The sequence below is a fragment of the Ciconia boyciana genome, chromosome 14, assembly GCF_034638445.1.
Source record: "Ciconia boyciana chromosome 14, ASM3463844v1, whole genome shotgun sequence".
Taxonomy (NCBI): domain Eukaryota; kingdom Metazoa; phylum Chordata; class Aves; order Ciconiiformes; family Ciconiidae; genus Ciconia; species Ciconia boyciana.
Genome location: NC_132947.1, coordinates 10,115,651 through 10,122,470, shown reverse-complemented (window position 1 = coordinate 10,122,470; position 6,820 = coordinate 10,115,651).

Below are 6,820 nucleotides of genomic sequence, written 5' to 3'. Positions count from 1 at the left end.
CCTGGGTGCCAAACTACAAGACCATAGGCTTCTAGAGCACTGGTACTGCAGGGATATAAATAAATCTAATCACAGAGACTGAAAAACTCCTGAGTAAGAGTGAAGTCTCAGATATATGTGTTATTAAGCAATGGCATACATGACAGATTTTTTTTAGTTACTTGTCCACAGAAATTCTGCAGATGACTTGAATCAGGACTGGGTTTTTGTAGTTAGAATGCCTGTTGAAGCTGGGCCTTGTATCAAGAAAGTTCCTGGATTTTACTGAGGGTGAAACATAGGGCAGAATCAGCTGTCTTTCAGTTCTTCCTCGGTATCTGTGGCTGCTGTGTGAGAGTGCATGCTGACCATATCTCTTAATATATTAAGAAATGAGTTGCTTGTTAGACAATGGATTTAAACTACTAAGTGCCTAAAAATGTATTAAATGAGTCGGCAACAACAGGTTTTCTTGAATCTGGTCTGTCATGCAGTGTCCAACCCTCTTTTTTCATAGATATGAAGTGAAAGCAGTTCTCAAGAGTGAAATAATACAGTGGTGATCATGAAAAGCATCTGCCTTAATGCTGATGAGAGAGACTGTGATGTGTGTTACAAGTTTGTCGAAGCGCCTTGCAGAATGAATTTCAATAGACAGGCTGAAACCACATGGGAGACGTGTGACATTTGCAAGGAACTGAATGCCTACCTCGAATGTCAGTGTTAATTGAGCTGTGGTCATTCAAAACCTGAAAGCCAAAAGGATACTCAGAACTCTGTCTGCTCTGCAGCTTTGTCTTTTCCTTGGATAATAGGGAGAACAATTCTACAGAGAATGTGCAGACCTTTTTTTCCTGTCAGCCTCAAAGAACCAAAATTAAATTGGTACTGGTGGTCATGTAACAGTAATTTGACATGCTACCTTTGCATCTATTCAAGTAGACAGCCTATTATGCATGTATGCTATATAATCTTGTGCTGAAATGGGGTTCTTCAGCACTATGCAATATTAAGGGGCTCATATTAGACCATCTTAGTTTTGCAGTTCTAAGCAAGATTTCTTTTGGGGACAGGTTGCTGAGATATGTAAGTAAGTGAACAGATGTTTCTTATTTTACCAGTACCAACATAGATGGAACTGGATATGATTTACAGCAACAAGCCAGAACCTTTTTAAGAGGTAGCCAAAGAAAAATTGGCTCTTCTGAATGGAAAATTAGCAGTGAATCTTGATGTTCACTATCTTGCACCTCCTGCAACATGTGACTTTTTGTTGTTGGACAGACATTCCATGTGAATAAGTGCCTATGTGACTTCAGATCAACAAATACTAGTGGCATACTTGTCCTTTAGTTCACTCAGAGTTGAGTAACTTAGACTTTGTAGACATGGCTGTGACTGTGGCACTGTTAGTGACATGTTATTTAGTCCTGACATATTCTGCAGATTTCATAAGGCATGCAAGTGTCTATACAGAGCACTTACCCTTTCAGGGAAATGAACTTTTCAAGTGTAGTGCAGGCAAGCAGATGCATCTCTGCTTCAGAATACAGGCAAATGTTACTGGCAGTGCCCTCACCTTTATTTAGGTGGAGACCTTATTGCTACTTCTGACAACCCCCATTCTCAAGATTCAGAAGGCAACACGATGTTCCAACTATGTTTATCTGTTAACTTTAGTGGAAACTGATGCAAGCAATGTCGTAACAGTTTTTCACAAGATTGTTGAACTTCTCTAGGCCACCCTTCGGTGTATTCCTTGTTAAACAGTTAGGCAAATACTAGTTTCTTTAGAAAGCTCAGGCTGGAAACACCTGGTATCAATGGATCTCCTGAGGACTTGGGAGCACTAATTCAATGTTAGACAATTAACTCCTGCCCATCACCCATCTGAAACACTTCTGAAAATAAGTATCCAGTTCTCCCTTGTAGCTGGTAATAGTAGAAGGGGGAAAAGATTGCTTGTTCCTTGTTGAGTATGAAATGGGCAAAGGGACACCTATTTTGGGATCTTTTGACACCATGGAATTCTAATCTACTGTCCTTTTTGGAGCCTGCTGACTGACTTGTAGTTGTCAGCTTCTAAATAACGTTCTGAGGCTTTTGTAGTGGAATAAATACCTTATTGTTGGTTTAAGAAAAAAAACCAAACCACTACCCTCAAGACCAGTACATATTCTTGTTTTCTTGGGTTTTGAATGGGCCACGATACTACCAGCGTTCCTGCAATAGTGGCAGCACATACTAAAGCAAAGTTCTATTTCTCTATTTCTTTATATAAATATGTGCTAAGATAAGAGTCATCCTCTCAGTGAGCCAGACATTTCATTCTAAAAATTCTCTGATGAGGCCAGAGCACGTTCTTTCTCTCGGCTGACTTCTGCTTTCAGAAAACTTGATTTTCTTTAGGCTCTCAGTAGCTTGCTTGAATGTGCTTCCATTAGGCTGCACTTCTTTGATTGTTGCGTGTACTTTTTTTCTCATTCCGTGACCTTTCCATGAGAACAGCCTTCCTGAGAGCTGTAATATTGTCAAGAAGGGGTAGGCCAGATTAAAGCTGTCAGAGCCTGTCTTTGTACTGTCACCGGCACGAGTTAACCATAAGGCATCATGTGAGATTCCGGCTCAAAGCTGTCACAGCAATCTATTTGTTTACAGTTCTTCACCCTTCCCTGAAGTTCACTCATTCTTTTACAGAAAAAGTTTATTATTCAGTGAGCCTCCCTTCATCAGTCCCAAGACTGCATGCTTCAGGCTGTCAAAAATGCTGCTAAAATGCTGGCAAATCACTTTGAAAACATTTTGACAAAACTTTGGAAGACGTTTGCAGCGCAGCATCTATACACCTGCGCTAACCTGAATAATAAGAACAGCTTGGCTGTAGCAGTATGGAGATTTAGGCATCCAGCTATATTTGGTGGAGTAAATTGTCTCACCTGACAAACAGAGCTGTCTCTGCCAGACTGCACGCAGTAGTTCATGGAAAGCTACTTTGGATCCAGCTATACCCCATGCCCCAGAAGGGCTTGGCAGTTTTCTTGTCCCACAGCTCCCCGTGTCAAACCTTGATTTTTGTCTTAAAACAGCTTAATCCTTTCTTCACAGAAACAATAGTATTTCTCAATACCTGTTACCTGTTTTGTGAATTCCATCAACAAAAAAAGCTGAGAGTAGAGTCATGCGTGTTCTTTTAGCCCTCAGCAGAAGTATTACAAAGACATTTTCTCCTGGTTCAGGCATTTGCTTTTAAAATTGTGCAGTTGTTAACTGACAAAGATATCCTCCAGGCATGACTTCTCTGAAAATTTCAATCTGCCTATAAATCTACCTAGCTATCAGAAAGCAGGATAAATGCTTTATTTTCCCTTAGCTTTCTACCCTTACTTATTTAAATCAAGTCATTATTGCCTTTAGTATAATTTAGAGGAAATTTGAGGTGTTCCTGGGGAATATGGGCTGTGATAGTAAGTACCAGCTAGTACATGAAAAGCTCAGAGACTTCTGTTGACAGCTAGTTGCAAAGTGACTACAGGCTTTAAAATTTTCTCTCAAAATAATAGTCTTCTAATTCACGTGAGGTCAAAACTTATGCTGGATTTACTGTATCGTATTCAAGATGAGAATAGAAGAAAATACCTTAATAATAAAGTAATAAATCTTAATAGAAAGTAAAAGATATTTTGTTACAAATGAGTAACATGTCAGAAAAGCAGAATAAAGGGGTTTTAGCACAGCTAGTTCATATATTTAGCTTCTTAGTAAAAAGTTTTCATTTTCAAAAGCTGTGAAGATAAATTCACGCTCTGTTTTTGTGCCTGATAGAAGGGGTATTTTGAAGTAAGTATTTAACAAAGAAAATATATTAATAATAAATATCAGATTTCTACATGAACATCTGAAAATACTGTAATTACAGTACTGCTTCCATCATAAAACAAAATGAAAGTTTCAAATATTTTCAAATTATTAGCTAGAAATGGGTGTCTGTCCTGTTTAAGCTGCTGCATAAAGAAGAGTGGAAAAGTCTTTTGTAACATTTTTAAATAATTAATAATCATACATATACTAGAGAAGTAAATATCCTTCAAATGAAAGGACAAACATGTTGGATATTTGAGGTGGTGTGCCAGGTCTTCCTCGGACTTTTGAATTGCATATGTGTTTGCTTAGATTATGTTCAACTTTGTAATCTGGCTGCGGATACTTTTTGTCCCAGTCGTGCAGATTTTACACTTACCCAGACGTTCATAATTTTCTGGAAAAAGAACATAAAACTGAATTTTAAATGTAACACAATCTGGAAAAAAAAATAGATAGCTTTGTAATTCCCTGTCTCCACCTAACTTTCTACAACAAACCTGCACAAATGTTGTTTCTGTTATAGACAACATTAAGCCTTGCAGTAATGATTACACAACAGTTGAAATTTCATTTCCTTCTGAAATGTAACTGTGGCAGGCTTGGAATAATTAAAGCATCTAACAGCACATATTATTATGCAACAGACCACAAGAACATGAATAGATGTTTAGATGTGATATGGATATATATCTATATACTTATATACTGGAGAATGTCTTTTAAATGCTATATTGTCAATTGATTTTAAGTGTATGATGTATTTTCTTTATGGTATCTTTGGAATCCATATCAGTATTAAATACAGAAATGGATATGGAGCTTTAGGTATATTGTTTTTTGTTTCTAATTTGGTTTTGCTGAAATGTTGTAGTTGTGATTCTCCCCACTAAATATGAAGGCTTTTGCATTTACATGTATTCGGTTAGTAAATGTTGTGGGCTGGATGCCATGTTTTTTTGCCAAACAACGGCAGAAATTACTGACTTGCAATTTAATGATGCCATAGGGTTTAAATGCAACCTTGTAACTTAAAATGTATTTTTACCTATTAAGAAAGATAAAATATTTCTAAAACAAAAAGTTCTCATAGTATCTTTTTCTGACAATGGATTGACCTATTCTAGCACAACTGGGGACTGTTAAATATTGTACTGTAATTTTTGCTAGCTTCTTTGCTAGTGCAGATTTGTTATAAAAAGCAGTTGTATTGCTTTAAGAAATCATACAGGTTAGGAAAAGTATTGTCTTTAAAATACTTAATGATCCTTAACTGTAAAAAAATTAGTGATGGCATTTATTTAAATCTTGTAGGGCATTTTGATTGCTACAGTGACCCAGGAAGGGAAACTTCCGCTGTGTCAGAAGTTCACTGGACAGCTGCATGCTACTGTTAACGTAGTTTTCACTCTTCTTTCAAGAGCTATGGTATCTGAAGCAACATAACAGTATTTAAAGGCTCAATGTATATGACAAATCTAAAATTACTAGAAATTATAGACTTCAGTAGTGGCGTGCTGGAATTTTTGCTTTCTTAATGCAAAATAAATGCATTCGTATCTTGGTTTTGACTTAGCTAACGTACATGGATTCACTCCAGGTAGTAATTTCAAGAGTCCAGCAAAAACAATCACAAAATCACTGAGAGCCATGGTTAAGGTAGTGGCCGCTAATTGTTGGCAGCGGGGGGGAGCTTTGGGAAAGGGGGGATAGATGCAAAGAGGGCAAATTAAAGCTGTGCATAGGAACGAAACACATTTAGCTTACATGCCTTTTACATTCAAATGTAGATCTTGAATTTAAATGCAGTTAGCTGCAGAGTTAAATAACGTCAGTTGTGTGCAGCTGTACACACAAGTTGTGGAATTTTTTCCTGGCAGCATCTGTTCAAAGGTTTTTGCGTGTATGTAGTTACTGGTTTTACTTGCGTGTCTTCCTAGGTTCAGCACAGTTTTTCCTTCCCACCCACATGTGCTTGAAATGTGAGACTTTTTTTTAAACACTCTTTCCTAGTTCTGTTGCCTGACATTCGCTATTAACTCCTTATTCGAAAATAACTGTACTCCGCTGTTTAACCCGAATGCACCCGTGCAGAACGCAGACACGCCTTCGGCCTCCTTTCCTTTCTCTCTACAGGCAGACCGGGCTCCCGGGGGGACCCGCGCAAGTTCCGCGTTTCTCTGGGTTCAGCTTTTCCTTTCCCCAGAAGCGCAGCGATGGAAGCAGGAAGCGGTATTTCATGTCCGCGTCTCCGCTTCACCTCAGCAGCAGCGAGGCACCGAGCACACGGCGGGCTGGAGGCGGCGCGGGGGGAGCTCCCCGCCTCGGGGCTGCGCCGTGCCGGTGGGCGGCTGCGGCGCGCCCCGCTCTCGCCCCGCGGAGCCTCCGGGGCTGCTGGCCGGGAGCTGCGGCCTGGCGGGACCCGCCGGCCTCTCGCCGCGCCTCAGGGGCCTCGTACGCGGTCGCTTTCCCCGCAGCGAACGGCGGCCGGTCGCCGCTCGGGCTCCGCTCCGGCGGGGCAGCCGCGGGGCCGCGCACACGCCCCCGCAGGCGCCGTCGGCCGCGGCCCGGCCGTGCGTGCGAGCGCTCACGACGCCCCTCCGCCGCCCCCCGAGCCAGGGCCCTCGGATCGCCCTCGCCCGCTGAGAGAACGGGGCTGCCGGTCCCCGGAGCGGGAGGGGCGGGGCGGGGAGGCGGCCGGGCGCCAGGGGCAGGCGGCCGGGAGGGACCTCCATCTTGGCTGGGCACGGCGGCGCTGGCGCGCGCGGGGCACGCCGGGAGCTGTAGTCCCCCGCCCCGAGGCGGGCTGCTGCTCCTTCGGCGGGCACGCCGGGACTTGTAGTTGCCGCGAAGGAGGCGGTGCTCCGGGCCGGCCCCCGCGCCCGTTGGCTGACAGCGCGGGGGAGGGCGGTGCCCGCGGGGGCTTGACCGCTCTCGATTGGCTACCCGCCTGCCCCGCCTCCCGGCGCGGTGCCGTCACTTC